Source organism: Sciurus carolinensis, chromosome 2 (assembly GCF_902686445.1).
Source record: "Sciurus carolinensis chromosome 2, mSciCar1.2, whole genome shotgun sequence".
Classification (NCBI taxonomy): domain Eukaryota; kingdom Metazoa; phylum Chordata; class Mammalia; order Rodentia; family Sciuridae; genus Sciurus; species Sciurus carolinensis.
Genome location: NC_062214.1, coordinates 27,129,583 through 27,148,978, shown reverse-complemented (window position 1 = coordinate 27,148,978; position 19,396 = coordinate 27,129,583). Strand labels below are relative to the sequence as shown.

The following is a 19,396-nucleotide window of genomic DNA, read 5'->3' as shown; positions in this document are numbered from 1 at the left end:
CAACTCCTCACCGTCGCTGCCTGTGCTCCCTGGTTTCTGCTTCACACTCTTGAAGGAAATTGCTTGTCACTCCGTCATAGTCACTTCCTCTTGCAACAAGGGAGTCAGGGTGTCAGTTCTCTCCACAGAGTCTGGCATCTCCCCGGCACAGACACGGGACAGAGCGGGTCTTTTGGGCTCCATGATGTCTGTTTCTGCCTCCTGGCCCCAGCATCCTTGTGTCCTGCTGCTGACCCTCCTGCTGGGACTCGCAGGTGAGTGAGCATTGTCTGGGAGAATCCTCTGTCCTGGGTCCTGGGTCAGCTCTGCCCTTGGATGCCCAGAGACTGATGACACACACAGGCTCAGCCAGCAGTGCCAGGACAGGGCACTATGTGGATGCCAGGCCAAGGGTCCTGGGCACTGTCTTTGGGATGCATCCCCTGTAGCTGGGGTCAGAGGCATCACATCTGAGGCTTGAAACGATAGGAAGAATTAGTTGCATATTGTACATTTTAGTGAACAAAAAATCTTTTTAAAAGGATCAGTGTTCACATCCTGGTAAATCCTGGGAACCCAAGAAGTGAGGCATTCTCCTCAGGGCCATGGAGGGAGCTCTTCTCTCTCTGTCCACTCCCCCTTCTCTTTCTTTCTCTCATACTCTGGCCTTGAGGTACATGGCTTTGTTCCATCTTGCCTTCCCCACCATGATTTCCTGCCTTCCGCAGACCCAATAACCATGGGGCCAATCAATGCTGGACTGAAACCTCTAAAACTCTGAGCTGTCATCATCCTTTTCTCTTCATAAGTGGATTTGTCTCAGGTATTTCTTGCAGTAATGAAAAAATGACTGACACAAGCTTTGATGATGACCACACCCTCATCTCCATCACAGATGCCAGTGGAAGGTTCCAGGCTTCAGGAAATATACTGAGCAAAACTTGGAATTTCTTGAACACTCACCAGGGGTTCGACTTGCTTGAAAGACTGTAGAGCTCCCATGTTATGTGATCATGATGCCCAAAGCACTCTGGCCATCCCACGTTACAGATGAGAAAATAGAAGTACCAAGAGCCCCGGGGTCGACCAATGGCAGTGCCAGGGCTCTGGAGAAATGCAGAGGGTCTGATGGGAGCTTCTGGCTCAACCACTCTTCTCATGAAATTGTGGCCCTGATTCTATTTTGAAGAGACGTCTGTTTTAATGGTGTGTAGCACAAGACCATGGGGGGCAGGTTTTTCCCTCAGAGCCCTGGGGGATCATATGATTATCATGAGGGTCTAGAGACTCCCAGAGGATTTCAATTTTCATCTTTTTTTTTTTTTCATTTCTCTGGGAAGGTAATAAAACTGCGCCTGGTCCTCATTTGTATGTGAAATTAGTAAATGAGGAATGTGTTGCCTGATTTATGAGCTTTCTGCAGCTTCTGCCAATGGGTGTAGAGAATGGTGGAGGAAGGGGAAGAGGGTGTGTGGTGTTCTTCTCCAGGGCGCTTCTGCTTCCTGCCTGTATTTGGCAAATAGCTCTTGTTCAGCAAAGTACTCTCTGTGGGAAATCAACTCGTGGCAATTTTTGCCAAATTTCTCCACTTCAAATACACTTCTGTAATACAATGGGTTTTGCACTGAGCAATTCACACATTAGGCACACATTACTGGACACCTACTGTGTGCTAGGAACTGTCACAGGAACTTGCAGTGCTTTCAGTATAAAAGAGGAAAAGAAGCGACTCTGTTTAACTAAGATCATTCTAGGGACAAGTACGGTGGTCAACACCCAGTCAAAGAGGTCATATTACACATTGAACAGTGACCAGTGTGAAGCAGAAACCATCAGCTGGATAAGGGAGCTGGAGAACCTGGGGGAGAGAGGTTCTGATAATGGGGTGTCTGGGTGGGTCCTCCCTGAGAAGGGATCTAAGCACAGATGAAGGGGAGGTGCAGGAGTAGCCATGAGGTCCTCTGGCAGCAGGACTTCAGGACAGGGACTCTGCATGTGCAAAGGCCACGACAGTGGCTGTCCCTGCTGTGTTAAGGGTGTTCCTCTCACTATGATGGAAATGGAGCCACTCCCAGGCTTGGAACAGAGAGGTGACCCTGGGCTCAGGAGACTGCCTGGGCTTTGGCAAGGGGTGTTTTCCTTGGTTCCCATGGTTCAAAGGGAGATTCAGGTTAAGGGTGGAAGGCAGGCAGGTCCCATGGAGTCCAGGGTGCCTGATGGGTGGCTGTGCCTTTCCTACAGTCCCCAGACTCCATTACTGCTCACTAGGTTAATGCTGAGGGTTCCAGCCAGTCAAGGAGCCAGGAGGGAGGTGACCCCTCAGATACCCAGGCTTCATTTATGGAGTGAAGCATGGGGAAGCCATGCCATCTTGCAGGTGGGACACTCCAGGGGTCTGGGTGTGCTCTGTCCTGTCCTGATGATGCTGTGGTAGCTTGGAGAGCCATTGAGGTGATCAGTGTCCACAGTGCATCTAAGTCCTAGAGAGCCAAGGGGTCAGCAGGCATCTGCTGCTTTTGTTACATGTGGACAGGCTGAGGGGCAGATGTTGGCCTGAACCCATGGGACAGTTTATGGTTTTTGTGAGTGGTCTAGACACTCCATGAGGAATTTGGTTTTTATTGATAGAAGGAAATATCAGTGGTGTCTGTTTGGAATTTTTCAATTTTTTTATTTGTTCTTTTTAGATAGACATGACAGTAGAGTGTATTTGACATGTTATACATGCATGGAGGATAACTTCCCATTCTTGTGGTTGTACATGCTGTGGAGTTACTCTGGTCATGTGTTCTTATATGAATATTGGAGGGTTATGTCCGATTCATTCTGTCAGTCTCCCTTCCTCTTTGTCAAATCCAAGGAACGTCTATTCCTATTCTATTCAGATGGGAATGAGATGGGTTCAAATGTGTTGGTAACTATAGGCAGGTGTGCACAGGTTGAAGGAAACAGGTCACTTGGCCTGTCCCTGAGGATAGCATTGTGTCCCTGGATCCTCATGTGCTCTTGCTCTTCCCACCAACTCCACCTCTCTCCCATCCTCTCTCTCTCTCCCTCTCTCTCTCCCTAACCCTCCATCCACTGCTCCCTCTTTCTCTCTCTCCCTCTTACCCCATCTCTCTGGTTCCTGGTGCTGATTGCCATGGACTGAGCAGCTAGCTGTCCACCAGAAGCCCTCCTTGGTGCCAGCTGACAGTGGACTGACATTTGAAACTGAGAGCCTGAAATAAGCTTTCCTCCTCTAAGTTGTTCTTGTCAGGTGTTTGATCACAGCAATGCAAACTTGACTAATGGAGAGGGGCTGAGGTCATCATCCAGTGGAGCAGTAGTTGTCTCAATTGTGTCTTTTAAATTCTTTATTTGTGAACATTTAAATGTAAGGAAGAGATGCTTAGCCTGCTGAAGATAGCAGCACTTCAAAGTCCAAGGGAGGGACCTGCTTGGTTTTTGATTATCTTGGAAAATCTTCATTTCTCATTCAGGTTGGAAGGACAGATGTGCCAGGAATAGAATTCTTGGATTTTATTTTTCTCCTTTCAGCACTTTAGAGAAATCATCATTCGGCCTCTGGTTTCCATCATTAAGAACTTGATAAACCCTATAGGAGGATCTGCTGAATATGCTGAACATGCCTCACTTTCTGCTTCAGCTTTGTCTCTCTTACTTCAGCTTTGGCAGGTTGGTTACAAGGTGGCTCAGGGTGGCTCTGCTCCAGTAGATGATACCAGGAGTGTGTTGAGCATCTTGAATTCACACATTCATACGCCTATCACATTCAGGATTGTGGAGCACATTTCTTGTTCAAATAAACTTTTGCCTTTCTTTTTCTTTCTCCTCTTCTGGGGTTCTCATATATGTGTCAATGAACTTGCTGGTATTCTGAATGGTCTTTAGGTTCTTTTTAGATCATTTTTTTTCTTTTTGTTTTTTTCATTTTGTTTTTTTGTTGTTCTGAATTGTAGATTCAGCTATGTGAATCATTATTTTCTTTTTTTGTTGTTCTGAATTGTAGACTCAGCTATGTGGACGGTTCCTGCTCTACATTTTGTGATATTTTTAGCTGTCTGTCCAAACCGTTCATGGAATCAACAGTGTACATCTGAATTAATACAGCTTATCAACACACAAATTCCTCTTTAGTTCCTTATATCCTTTCCCTCTCTCTCTCTCTCTCTCTCTCTCTCTCTCTCTCTCTCTCTCTCTCTCTGTTGATGTTCTCAATTTGATGACCACATTCCATATTTCCTTTGCTACTTTGACCATATTATCCTGGCGTGTGGTTGAGGCAGCTTCTTCACAGTGCTGGTCTCTTGTCAGGTTGGACCCAGTAGATCATTAGGGTCCTGAAGAGAAGGAAGCAGGAGGACGTGGGATGGGGAGGCAGGAGGGTGGAGTAAGAGGGGGACAGGAAACAAGAGGAAGCAGCTTAGGAGCCCCTGGATGTGCAGAGCCAGGCACAGAGCCTCCTCATGCACCAATTCCCACGACCCCAGGAGGACGCCAGTGACGGCACATTGGGCTTCTGATGTTCACAACATAACATGATGGATTTCTGGTGTTTTGGGCACTAGGCTTGCAGTCATTTGTCACAGCAGCATTAGAAAACTGTAACAAAGTGATCATACTGTGGGAATACGCTGGAGTCTCAGCATGTTTCGTTTCTTATCTGAGCTGCACACTCACTGTCGTGTGCACCATGACCTCTCCAGGCTGAGGGAGGGAACCCATCATGGGCTGGGGTCTCGTGGAACAGGGAGGCTGAGCCAGAGACTCAGAGTCCAATGCGTGTCCCACTAACTGCACCCACCACTCCCCACAGCTCAGGAGTCTCAAGAGCCACATGACCCTCCCAATGTCATGTCCATGAAGAGCCAGACACCTTGTGGTCAGAAAGGGAAGAGGAACAAATAGTTGGAGACACCTGAGAGTCAGGGGAGGCTCAGGCCCTCAGTCCCTCCCTCCAGCTTGCTCAGGGCTCTGGGCTCAGGAGCAGGTGCTTCACAGTGGGAGGTGCAGGCCATGGTGCTGCTCAGTGTGAGGACACACGCCTGTGCTGAGCCCACGGCCACTCTGTGAGCACTGTCAGTGACAGGCACTGCTGATGACACGTGATAAACCAAGAGGCTCCCACCAGGATGAACAGGGACCACCCTGTGTCTCCGTCCAGGAGCAGCTGAACCAGAGCTGCAGGTGATTCAGCCTGAGACGTCAGTGTCTGTCGCTGCTGGAGAGTCGGCCACTCTGCACTGCACTGTGACCACCCTGCTCCCCGTGGGGCCCATCGAGTGGTTTAAGGGGTCAGGACCAGACCGGGAGACAATCTATAAGTTCAAACAAGGCCACTTCCCCCGAGTCACAAATCTCTCAGATACCACACAGAGGGACAACAGGGACTTTTCCATCCGCATCAGGAACGTCACCCCAGCAGATGCCGGCACCTACTACTGTGTGAAGTACCAGAAAACCAGCAATGAAAACAAGGAGGTTCAGTCTGGACCAGGCACCGCGCTGTCTGTGCGAGGTGAGTACAGCTGACTCCTCATCCCAGGAATGTGACAAGAGGTCAGGGTAACATCTTCCATTCTGGGAGCCACGCTAAGTAGCAAGACCTGCACTGGGTGCTCCTGTCATGATCTGCTGTCACCCGTTCTGCAGGTCAGGGAGGCCGAGACCTGTGGAGGCCATGCTCCTTCATCCAGGCTCCACGGCTGGTAAATGGGGGCCATCTGCACCCCTCACCTGCCTGCTCCACAGCTCTGACCTTTCCAGTCTGGCCCACCCTGTGGCTCCATAGCTGAGGGCTCTGAGGGTTTGAGGGACTTGCCAGTCACAGAGCCAGACCAAGTCTGCTGGCTTCAGAGAGCACGTCCCCCTGTGGTGAGTCGTCTCTTTTTGCCACAGACCCCAGGGCCTCCTGTGTGCCAAACTGTGCTCTGAATTCTATGGAATCAGTAGGGCCAAGTTCTTCTTCCAGGCCTCCAGAGCAGGGAGGCGGCAGTGCACTCTATAGTCCTTGAGGCCCTGGTAGAGGAGTTGCCAAGAGGTAGGGCCTTTGCCCTGGGACTGTTTGGAAATCCCTGTGTCTCAGGGACTAGCCCTCACAAGCACTGCAGTTTCGAAAGAGCTGGGTCACTTCACCAGGGACATTTCCCATGTATGTGACCCACAAATTCCCAGGTCAGGAAGCACAGGTGCTCATGGTGTTTCCTCACGAGGCCTGCATGCTCTTCCTAAGGCATGAGTCTGAGGTCCTCAGCACACTGTGGATCCTCACACCTGCCTGGCCCTGTTGACCCTGGGGAGCTGGAGGACCAGGCAGGCCTCTTGCACACAGCTCATTAATGCCAGCATGGGGAGCAGGGCCCAGATCCGAGTCCAGCCCAGGGTCCTTGATGCCTGGGAATGGACCCCATCTCCACAGCGGAGCCAGGGCACAGTAGGTGCTCAATAAAGATTCTGGCCTGAACCCCTGAGCAGGGATCCAGTGTTTCTGCTCCTCATCTGTCTCCCTCAGACTCAGGACACCTGATTCATACCCTGAATCCCACAGTGACTGGAAAACTTCTCCCAAATGTCCATGATCTCCTTCCATAGGGAGATAATATAGCAAGACACACAGAGCTGCTCCATTGTTTGAACGAGGGCAAAATCCTTCTTCCTGTGAAAATGTTATGGTTGTTCTTACTGTGGTGGGCGGGTCGGGGGCTCCCCACTGGCTGTGCGTAGGAATCACGCGGGAACCTGAAGACTTCAACTTACAGATGCAGACTCCACCGACGTTTTGTTTAAAATGCAGATTTTAGGAACTCCAGAAGTTTCTATTGCACAGCCAGGGCTGATGACCCCTCAGTCGATGTCCTGAAGTGACAGGAGAAAAGTGGAAGGTTCTTTCTCTGACAAAGCTGGTCCCCGGGGAGGAGACACGGGAGCCCTTCAGGGTGTGGACGCTTCAGAACAGCCTGTGCTGGGCTCAGCTCTCTGGTCTCACGGCAGGGCTCTGCTAACGGAGCTGCTCAGATCCAGCAAAAGCCCCAGAACCCCATCTGATACGTGTCAGCCTCTGAACAGGAGCAGGAGCCAGCGAGACCTGGTTCTTGAGCACACAGACTCCCTCTGCCTTGAAGACACAAAATGTCACTCAGGAATGTGTCCCTTGTCCCTTCACAGAGCCCCATTTTCTAGAACCTGCTTCTCTGGAGGATACCCCTGTGAAGCCTTTATGGTGTGAGAGCTCTGGCCCACCTTGCTTGCAGTGTTGGGATTATTAAGAAAACAGAGGGAAGGTCGGGGTTCAGTTCAGTGACTGACGCCTGCCCAGCTGCCTCAGGCCCTGGGTGAGACTCTCCCTACCTGGCTGGGGCAGGAAACCGGCGGAGCCTCATCTGGGGGCTTCTGCTCCTCCTCTCACTGGGGATCTCCTGGCAGCTGCAGGAGCAGGAGGGAGGCTGTTCCTGGGGTCCCCACTGCATTTGTTGCTCTTTCTGGCTACTAAAGAATGAATGTGTGATTTCAGAAGGAGTGAGCATAGCAGGAACAGGAGTCATTTATTAGGCTCCTACTGCATGCCAGCCTGTGCCTTGCCCTCCCCCTCATCCTGCAGGGTGGTGATCTCAATCACTCTCTACAGAAGGGGACACTGAGGCTCAGCAGAGAAGGAGCAGGGGTAACATTAATGGTCCTGTGTGGATGAGAGGACCTGCTCTCCTCCCCTCTCCCCTTGCCCGGCCACGCCCCTCTCTGACCTTATCCCACAAGGGGCTCTCACTAGGACCCCCTCATGGGGCAGGTGGGGATTCAAGAGCTGGATGTCTCTGAGGGTCAGACCAGTGTCAAGATGCTGAGCAGCTCTTGACAAGTGACCACTGATCAAAGACCCTAACTCCTGTAGGAACTTCCAGGCTGCTGGGGTCTGGGTGACTCCACTTCTTCAGTGACACCCTCCATCTTGTGGCCTCTGAGTATTGGACCTGGGTCAGGCAGTGAGGTCATACAAACACTCTTGGAATTTGCTGCCTGGTGACTCATGTAGTAGGTGCTGAGTCCTGAGGAGCAATCTAGTGACTTCAAAGGACCCCTCTGAGGACCTGTCCACAGGTAAACAGCCTCCTGAGCTGTTAACCTCTGTGTCCTCAGTGCCAGCTCAGGGACCTGGGTCTGCATCTCTTGGAATTAACCATCAGTTATGAACTAAATTGTGACTTCCTCAGCACTCAGTGACCTGTGACTCCAATGCAAAAGTGACCAGGGAAGCCCAGATTCAGAAAAGTGCCCCTCACCCTGTCTCTTTTACAGTAGGGACATGGCCCAGGTCAGAACTGTGGCATATTTTTGGAAAGAAGAAAAATGGGGGTGAATTTATAACCATCTGTGGTCGACCATGCACAGAGTATTCTGGGAGGATGGATCTGGTTTCCCAGGTTTGATTAGTTTGTTTTGGGTACTAGGATTGACCTAGGGCTCTTTACCACTGAGATACATCCCCAGCCTTTTTGACTTTTTATTTTGAGGCAGGAGCTCAGGGTATTTTTCCAGGTTGACCTTGAACTTGTGACCCCTCTGCCTTAGCCTCCCCAGTCCCTGGGATGACACATGAAGACCAACAGGCCCTACCATCTTGCTGGGTTTCCAGATGCAGCTCTGTGTGATCCAAAGCCTCCTGTGCTCAGTGTGGCCTGGGAAAGACGCACCAACCACCCTACCGCACAGATGTGGTGCTGGGCCGTGTCTCAGCGGGTGAGCCTGGTTGCCATGTTCATGGTGGTGCCCAGTTGCCATTTGTCCCTGCATTTGCTTCAATAACTGGCTACCCTGGTGTCAAGGTTTCCAGGTTGACCAGGAGGACACAGTTGATAACAAAGAGTGAGACACGGCCTGAGTTCCTCCATTAGCCCAGGTTGGTAGCAATGCCCTGGGGTAGGGAGGAAGGCGTGACCCTCAGGCCTGGAGCAGTACCTGGGCTGCAGGTCCTACTGTTTGGCTGGACAACTGGGCTCACCTAGAGACAGGAAGGTAGGGACGCCACGCCGGGATAAGCACAGCACCCAGAGAGCTTCATTAGGAGGATTGGAGAAATAAAGTCTTGCCATGGATTTGGGTGTAGCCCAGTGACAGAGCAAGTGCTTGGCTTGCACCTGGAGTTGTTCCCCAGGACAACAAACAAAAATGACAGCAAGAACAACAACCTCTAGGACGGTTCTTCAGTGTCACTGGGCGTGGTCGGAGGTGGGCTCCATCACCTGATTGTCACGCTCCTTCACAGCCAGACCTTCTCCCCCCGAGGTGTCGGGTCCTGCGACCAGGGCCACACCTGGGCAGACAGTGAGCTTCACCTGCTAGTCCCACGGCTTCTCCCCCCGCAGCATCATCCTGACCTGGTTCAAAAATGGGAACGAGCTCTCCCACATCCAGACCAGCGTGGACCCCGTAGGAGAAAGCGTGTCCTACAAGGGTGTCCAGCACAGCCCAGGTGACCCTGGCCCCCGGGGACGTCCACTCTCAGGTCATCTGCGAGGTGGCCCACGTCACCCTGCAGGGGGGGCCTCCTCTTCGTGGGACTGCCAACTTGTCTGACACCATCCGAGGTACAGGACCCTGATCCCCGCCCCAGCCCACAGCTGGCCACCCAGCCTGCTCCCCAGGGGCCTTTGCTCAGGACCTCACTGGCCTGGGCTCTACTTCCCAGCAGGGCTGCCCACCTGCCATGCACATGGGGACTCCTGCCCTGTGGCCAGTATGTGCTATGGCTTCACTTCATTGGCCAGCAGCAACTGCCCCTGCTGAGCTCCTACCAGAGCCGAGCATCAGCGTGCCAGGGTAGCGGGGTGGGTCCAGGTACTTTGCTAAACTTTCTGCAGGCCAGGAGTTGGACTGGTCAGTTCACTCACTTTTACCCCAAGGGGAGTCACTGGTCACTGGCCCCTAGGGTGTGGCAGGCTCTGTGAACCCTCAATGTTTGAGCACCTGCTGCATGCCTGGCCCTGTCCTGAGGGAGGCCCTTGCTGAGCTCACAGAGAGCTCAGCTCTCTGTGCCATAAGGTCACAGCTTCTGCCTGTGCTGTCTCAGTTCCGCCCACTGTGGAGGTCACCCCACTGACCACAATGGCAGGGAGCCAGGTGAATGTCACCTGCCAGGTGAAGAAGTTCTACCCCCGGAGCCTACAGCTGACCTGGGTGGAGAATGGAAATGTGTCCCGGACAGAAACGGCCTCAACCCTCTCAGAGAACAAGGACGGGACCTACAACCTGACCAGCTGGCTGCTGGTGAACCTGTCTGTGCACAGGGAGGACGTGACCTTCACCTGCCGGGTGGAGCATGATGGGCAGCCGGCCACCACCAGAAACTGCACCCTGCAGGTCTCTGCAGGCTCCAAGGAGCATGGCCTGGACCACGCCCCCTCTGGTGAGGCCTCCACCCTGGCTGACCGAGTGCTTTTGAACTTGATCTTGGTTTTTTCTCTGTTGTGATGTTAACAGCGTGACCCCTCCTTCTCGGGGCACTCCAGAGGCCTGCAGCACAGCGTCCTGAAGTCAGCTGCTCCCAGGGAACCACCATGGTTGGGTGGGCAGTGTGCACGCAGCACACGTTTCACCTTCCCTCAGCGAGGACATGGTGGGGCCTGAGGCTGGGTGACTGGGAATAAGGGATCTCTTGACTCAGGAGTCAGCACTCGACCAGGGCAGCCAGGACAGAGTGTGTGTACTAAAGCTTCATAACTTGCTGGGCCCAGGTAGCCTCAGATGGGGCAAGTGCAGCCTGCTGGAAGTGGACTCTTAGGAGTCCCTCTAATATCTCCTCCTGTCCCTTGATTCTCAGGAACAGTGAAGTCTACACTTGCTTCATATCTCATAGCCCTGTTCCTGGGCCCCAAGATCCTACTGGCAGTTGGTATCTCTGCCATCTACATCCACAGGAAGCAGAAGTCTGACTGTAAGTCCTGAGGAGGGAGGGTGGGCAGCAGGCTGCTGCAGAGGGGCAGGGCCAGTGGGGGGCCAGCCACCTGGGCACAGCAGAAGTCAGTGGGGTCTAGAGAACAGGTACATATTCCTCAGCACCCTCAGGATCTCATGCAACTTCTGTGGGGTCCCCAGCTGCCATGAATTGTGTGGGGTGTGCAGGAGATGAGCAGGTCAGTATTGGTAATGGGTGTCCATGAGTCCTAGGGTGATGATGAGATGATGGCCCAGGGAGTCATGAGGGGACAGCAGATTGGGTGTTCCCTTGGAGGCCACCTCTATATTAGTCCACTGTTAGGCCTCCATAGTCCAGAAGATTCCATAGTGTCCAGCAATGTTGAGAAGGGCTAGGTGGGTTGCTCTTAGGGCTGCTCCACTCTGACCCTCAGTGTGGTCAAGCTGAAGGGAGAGGGAAGGGGAGTCAGGACACAGGAGAGGCTGAGCTCAGAGCCCTGGCTTGGGGATGTTGGTCCACTCACGACGGCACCCCAGGATGGCCACACCAGTGCCTCATAGCTCTGAGGAGACGTGTCATGAATGGAGAGCAGATAATTGAAGGAGGACGTGTTTCCCACAGATCCTTCAGCTCTCCCTGCTACCTGTGACCCTCAGTCTCTGCCACCTTCTTCCTGCTCCATGGTGCTCAGCCTGAGAGAAGAAGTTGTGGACAAGCCTCTGTAGACTCTGCTCCAAATGCCTCCCTCCCTGGACACCCACAGCCCACAGGCCCCTGTTGCTCCTCTGGCCAGTCCTTGATGCCCCAAGACTGAGTCTGCACTCACTTCCTAGGCAGGAGCCCTGGGACCTGCCTCTGGGCAGCAGCTCCTGACCCCTCCTCAGAATGTGATGACCAGTCCCATTGAACACGTCAGGATGGCTCTCCTCCACTGCCTTGGGGTGACCTTCAAGCACCCCATGGCCTCACTCTCAAGAATCATACTGCCTTCTTTCTCCTGCATACTCCTTCTCCCCAGCCTTCCTCAGGTTCTCAATGAAAAATCACCTTGGTTTAATAAAAATAATTATTCTTCTTCCTCTTTACCTAAGTGTCTGATGCCTCAAGCCCAGAAAAGAAAAAGAAAAAAAAAAAAAAAACACACACACACACTCAAAAAGTTTCTCCTGAACCTGAGTGATTTTGTTCCTTAGCACCTACTAACATCAGTACTTTCCTGGATAAAGGCAGCCATCCATCTCCATGGAAGAGCAGGATTGCAAACTGAATCCCTGGGACACCATCTACACAGTGATCATGAAAAGTAACGACCGTTCCTCCACCTGTACAGTGTCTGTGGAAATATTAAAAATCTCATGAGTTAAATGTAGGCTTAAACATATAAGAAAACGTAAACAATAATAACAGGAGTGCTTAGTGCACAGTGGTTTGAACCATTAGAGACACTGAGTGTTAGCGTTTTATTGCTTTGGAAAAACTTACCCAGAGGAGTCTGAACCCTACCGACCTTGTTTGTATTAACTGAAGATGTGGAGCAAGTCTCCTCTCTACCTTGGGGAAGCTCAGCCTCCTTCCACACCCTCAACCTTTGGGCACCGCCAAGTCCCTCAGGTATGTGGGTAATGTCACCATCATGAGGTTCCTCTGTCTGCCAAGGGCAGTCCCCTTGTGGGATCTGTGTCCACACACCAGATCAGCTTCTTCTCTTCTGACCCACTTCCGTCCAGTTTAATCTCACTTCCAGCATTGTCCCCTATCCTATCCTCACTGAGTTCTCATCTCTGTGACCTATTCTTAAAATACGGAATGGAGTAAGGAGGATTAGAGTAGAAATCAAGAAACTCTTCCAAGCAAATGAGAACACACATACAACATATCTAACTCTCTGGGACACTGTGAAGGCAGTTCTAAGAGGAACATCCATAGCATTGGATGCCTACCTTTAAAAAATAAAGAGATCTCAAAGAAATAAGTAGTGTAAGAACCATTGTTCTTAGAAAATTAAGAACAAACTAATTCAAAAAATAGTAGAAGATAGGAAATAACTAAGATCAGAGCTGATTTAATGAAATTGAGAATAAAAATGACACCGAGGATCAATGCAGAGAAGGGTTCTTTTAAAAGATAAATAAGATTGAAAAAACTCAGTCAAATAACCAAGAGAAAGAGAAGACCCATATCAATAAAATTAGTGATGCAAAAGAAATATCACTGCAGACACTTTGAAATCCAGAGGAACACTAGAATCTATATTGCAAATTTTGACTGAAAAATACTGGAAAAGCCAGAAGACACTGGCAAATTTCTGGACAAACATGACCTGCCAGCATTGAATCCAAAAGACAAAGAAAACCTAAACAGAGGCTACTGAAGACTGTGAGGTTTGAATACTATATGACTGTTATACTGTAGATTTCTTTCTTCTCCTTATTGAACAATTTTAAGTTTTTATTTCTTTACTTTTCTTGCTCTCTTTTCCTTTTGTTTACCTGTTCCCTCAGAGTCTCTTTCTCCCTTTTTGCATGCTACCATCCAATTTCTTTTGATTATACCCCCACACTTTCTATTATCTAGAACTTCTGTATATTCTTTTCTTATCCCATTAACAGTTACATCCTACATCCCTCTGCATCCTCTTTGTCCTCCATTAGAACCTGCAGACCTTATTGCAAATCTGTTTTTTATACTGAAGATAATATTTGAACTCATTCTGTTTATTATGACAATATTATTAATGTTCTCATAGGAGTTATTTGGTCTAGGATTGCATAGTGTCTAAATTGGACACTGCTAATATTGACCTCCCCTTAAAGAAAAGGTTTTGGAAACCTATAGGGCCCACCTAAGCCTATGGGGGGAATCTGCAATACCCCAGATCTGCTCTGCTAGAGGAGAAGATACATGAACAACATGAAAAAACAAGGAAAGAAAATGATCCAAACAAATCTAAAGTCTATATTAAAGAATCCAATGACAGTATGGTAGAAGAAATGTCAGAAAAGGACTGAATAATATGTATCTGAAGATTATACATGATTATGATGATTTGTGAAGCAAAGGATGAGATAAGAGACCAAATACAGGCAATGAATGATCATACTAAAAAGCAGTTGAAAGAGAAACAACAGGAAGCAAAAGATCATTTCAACAAAGAGATAGAGATTCTCAAAAAAAAAAAACCAAACGGAAATCCTTGAAATGAAGGAAACAATAAACCAAATAAAAAACTCAATGGTAAGCATCACCAAAAGACTAGACCACTTGGAAGACAGAACCTCAGACAATGAAGACAAAATATTTAATCTTGAAAATAAAGTTGCCCAAAAAGAGAAGATGGTAAGAAATCATGAACAGAATCTCCAAGAACTATGGGACATCATGAAAAGACCAAATTTAAGAATTACTGGGATTGAGGAAGGCACAGAGATACCAACCAAAGGAATGAACAACCTATTCAATGAAATAATATCAGAAAATTTCCCAAACCTGAAGAATGAAATGGAAAATCAAATACAAGAGGCTTACAGAACACCAGATGCACAAAATCACAACAGATCCACACCAAGGCACATTATAATGAAAATGCCTAACATTCAAAACAAAGATAGGATTTTGAAGGCTGCAAGAGAAAAGCATCAGATTACATATAGGGGGATACCAATACGGATAGCAGCCGACTTCTCAACCCAGACTCTAAAAGCTAGAAGGGCCTGGAACAACATATTTCAAGCTCTGAAAGAACATGGTTGCCATCAAGAATCCTATACCCAGCAAAACTAACCTTCAGATTGGAAGATGAAATAAAGTCCTTCCATGATATACAAAAGTTAAAAGAATTTACAAATAGAAAGCCTGCACTACAGAATATTCTCAACAAAATATCGCATGAGGAGGAAATGAAAAACAACAATGGAGGTCAGCAAAGGGAGGAACTACCTTAGAGAAAAACCACTCAAAGGAGAAACCAAGCCAACTTAAAAACCAAAAATAAGCCAAATGACTGGGAATACAAATCATATCTCAATAATAACCCTGAACATTAATGACCTGAACTCATCAATCAAAAGACATAGATTGGCAGAATGGATTAAAAAGAAAGACCCAACAATATGCTGCCTGCAAGACACTCATCTCATAGAAAAAGACATCCACAGACTAAAGGAGAAAGGATGGGAAAAAACCTACAACGCACAAGGACTCAGTAAAAAAGCGGGGGTTTACATCTTATATCAGATAAAGTGGACTTTGAGCCAACATTAGTCAGAAGGGATAAAGAAGGACATTTCATATGGCTTAAGGGAACCATAAATCAGGAAGACTTAACGATAGTAAATATTTATGCCCCAAACAACGGTGCATCCCTGTACATCAAAGAAATCCTTCTCAATTTCAGGAATCAAATAGACCACAACACAATAATTCTGGGTGACTTTAATGCACCGCTGTCACCACTGGATAGATCTTCCAAACAAAAACCAAACAAAGAAAACAGAACTCAATAACACAATCAATAACCTAGACTTAATAGACATATATAGAATATTTCATCGATCAATGAGCGAATTCACTTTTTTCTCGGCAGCACATGGAACCTTCTTGAAAATAGACCATGTGTTATGTCACAAAGCAGCCCTTAGGAAATGCAAAAAATAGAGATACTGCCTTGTGTTCTATCAGATCATAATGGACTGAGAATAGAAATGACAAAATAAAAAACAGAAATTACTCCAACACCTGGAGACTAAATAATATGCTATTGAATGAAACATGGATAACAGAAAACATCAGGGAGGAGATAAAAAAAATTCTTAGAGGTCAATGAGAACGATGATACTACATATCAAAATCTCTGGGACACTATGAAAGCAGTCCTAAGAGGTAAATGCATTGCATGGAGCGCATTTAAGAAAAGAATGAAAACTCAACAACTAAATGACCTAACATTAAGCTCAAAGCCCTAGAAAAAGAAGAACAGAATAACAGCAAAAGTAGTAGAAGACAGGAAATAATTAAAATCAGAGCTGAAATCAATGAAATGGAAACAAAAGAAACAATTAAAAAAATTCAAAAAACAAAAAGTTGGTTCTTTGAAAAAGTAAACAGAATAGACAAACCCTTAGCCACACTAACAAAGAGATGGAGAGAGAAAACTCAAATTATTAAAATTCATGATGAAAAAGGAAATATCATGACAGGCATCACTGAGATACATAATATAAAGAGAAGCTACTTTGAAAATCTGTATTCCAACAAAATAGAAACTACCGAAGACATTAACAAATTTCTAGAGACATATGCTCCTCCCAAACTGAACCAGGAGGACATACACAATTTAAACAGATCAATATCAAGCAATGAAATAGAAGAACATTAAAAACTTACCATCCAAGAAAAGCCCAGGACCAGACAGATTGTCAGCCGATTTCTACAAGACCTCCAAAGAAGATCTCATTCCAATACTTCTCAAATTTTAGACCAATATCCTTCATGAATATAGATGCAAAGATCCTTAACAAAATACTGGCAAAGCGTATCCAAAAACATATTAAGAAAATCATGCACCACAATCAAGTGGGGTTCATCCCTGTAATGTAAGGAGGTTTAACATCCATAAATCAATAAACATAATCCATCATGTCAATAGACTTAAGGATAAGAATCATATGGTTATTTCAATTGATGCAGAAAAAGCATTTGACAAAATACAACACCACTTCATGCTCAAAACACTAGAAAAAATAGGGATAGTAGGAACATACCTGAACATTGTAAAGGCTATTTATGCTAAGCTCATGGCCAACATTATTCTTAATGGAGAAAAACTGAAACCATTCCCTTTAAAAACGGGACAAGACAGGGATGTCCTCTTTCACCAATTCTATTCAAAATTGTTCTCGAAACTCTAGTCAGAGCAATTAGGCAGACCAAAGAAATTAAAGGGATACGAATAGGAAAAGAGGAACTTAAGCTGTCACTATTTGTTGATGACATGATTCTATATTTAGAGGATCCAAAAAACTCCTCCAGAAAACTTCTAGACCTCATCAATGAATTCAGCAAAATAGCAGGCTATAAAATCAACACATATAAATCTAAAGCATTTTTGTACACAAGCGATGAAACAGCTAAAAGGAAATGAGGAAAACAACTCCATTTGCAATAGCCTCAAAAAAATAAAATTCTTGGGAATCAATCTAACCAAAGAGGTAAAAGATCTCTACAATGAAAACTACAAAACATTGAAGAAAGAAATTGAGGAAGATCTTAGAAGATGGAAAGATCTCCCATGTTCTTGGATAGGCAGAATTAATATTGTCATAATGGCCATACTACCAAAAGTGCTATACAGATTCAATGCAATTCCAATAAAAATCCCAATGATGTACCTTACAGAAATAGAGCAAGCAATCATGAAATTCATCTGGAGGAATAAGAAACCCAGAATAGCTAAAGCAATCCTTAGCAGGAAGAATGAAACAGGGGGTATTGCAATACCAGAACTTCAACTATACTACAAAGCAATAGTAACACAAATGGAATGGTATTGGCACCAAAACAGACTGGTTGATCAATGGTACAGAATAGAGGACACAGGCACAAACCCAAATAAATACAATTTTCAAATACTAGGCAAAGGGGCCAAAAATATGCAATGGAGAAAAGATAACCTCTTCAACAAATGGTGCTGGGAAAACTGGAAATCCATATGCAGCAGAATGAAACTAAACCCCTCTCTCTCACCCTGCACAAAAATCAACTAACAATGGATCAAGAACCTCGAAATTAGACCAGAGACCCTTCATCATATAGAAGAAAAAGTAGGTCTAAATCTTCAACATGTCAGCTTAGGATCAGACTTCCTTAACAGGACTCCCATAGCACAAGAAATAAAAGCAAGAATCATTAACTGGGATAGATTCAAACTATATAGCTTTCTCTCAGCAAAGGAAACTAACAGCAATGAGAAGAGAGAGCCTACAGAGTGGGAGAATATCTTTGCCACTCATACTTCAGATAGAGCACTAATTTCCAGAATATATAAAGAACTCAAAAAACTCTACATGAAGAATACAAATAACCCAATCAATAAATGGGTTAAGGATATGAACAGACACTTCACAGAAGAAGATCTACAAGCAATCAACAAACATATGAAAAAATGTTCACCATCTTTAGTAATAAGAGAAATGCAAATCAAAACTACACTAAGATTCCTTCTCACCCCAATTAGAAAGGCGATTATCAGGAATAGAAGCACCAATAGGTGTTGGAGAGGATGTGGGGAAAAAGGTACACTCATACATTGCTGGTGGGGCTGCAAATTAGTGCAGTCACTCTGGAAAGCAGTGTGGAGATTCCTTAGAAAACTTGGAATGGACCCACTATTTGACCCAGCTATCCCACTCCTCGGCCTATACCCAAAGGACTTAAAATCAGCATACTACAGAGATACAGCCACATCAATGTTCATAGATGCTGAATTCTCAATAGCCAGACTGTGGAACCAACCTAGATGTCCTTCAATTGATGAATGGATAAAGAAACTGTGAGATATATATATATATATATCCATTGTATGTATATATATATATATATATATATATATATATATCCATTGTATGTGTATATATACACATACAATGGAATATTATTCAGTCATAAAGAATAATAAAATGATGGCATTTGCAGGCAAATGGATGAAATTGGAGACTATCATGCTACATGTGATAAGCTAATCTCAAAAAACCAAAGGATGAATGATCTCACTGATAAGCGGATGATGATACATTATGGGGGATCAGAGGGGGGAAGAATGGAGGAAGGAGGGACTGTATAGAGGGAAAAGTGGGGTGGGAGGGTGGGGGGGAGGAGAAAATAACAGAATGAATCAGACACCATTACCCTTTGTAAATGTATGATTACACAAATGGTATGCTTTTGCTTCATGTACAAACAGAAACAACATGTATCCCGTTTGTTTATAATAAAAATAAATTTAAAAAATACCTAAACAGACCAATATCAAGGAATGGAATTCAAACAGCAATTAAGTCTTTCAACAAAGAAAACCCAGGACCACATGGATTCTCAGCCGAGTTCTACCACAACTTTACAGAAGAACTATCACCAGTCTTTCTCTAGTTATGCCATGAAATTGAAAGGGAGGGAACATCCCCTAATACATTCTGTGAAACCAGTATAATCCTTATGCCCAAACCAGACAAAGACACATAAAGTAATGAAACTTCAGGTCAATAGCGCTGATGGACTTAGATACAAAAGTACTTAATGAAATATCACCAAACTGCATGAAAAACACTTCAAGGTGATAATACAACATGATCAGGTGGGATTTATCCCAAGGATGCTAGGTTCAGTATTCACAAAGCAATAAATGGTATTCACCATTTAGACAGAATTAAGGACAGGAATCACTGTACCATCTCAATAGGTACAGAAAAGGCCTTTCATAAATTCCACCATCCATTCACATTAAAAATAATGGAG

General features: G+C 46.3%; 1 protein-coding gene and 1 pseudogene across 1 annotated transcript in view; both read left to right on the top strand.

Moving 5' to 3' along the window:
* LOC124976914 (signal-regulatory protein beta-1-like) overlaps positions 1-11,608 on the top strand; it is a 52,931-nt gene extending 41,323 nt beyond the window's left edge. The window contains exon 6 of the mRNA XM_047539992.1: positions 11,510-11,608. The gene's annotated coding sequence lies outside the window, so the exon portion shown is untranslated. The remainder of the gene's footprint in view (positions 1-11,509) is intronic.
* LOC124976912 (signal-regulatory protein beta-1-like) lies at positions 14-11,640 on the top strand (annotated as a pseudogene).
* The last annotated feature ends 7,756 nt before the right edge of the window (positions 11,641-19,396 follow it).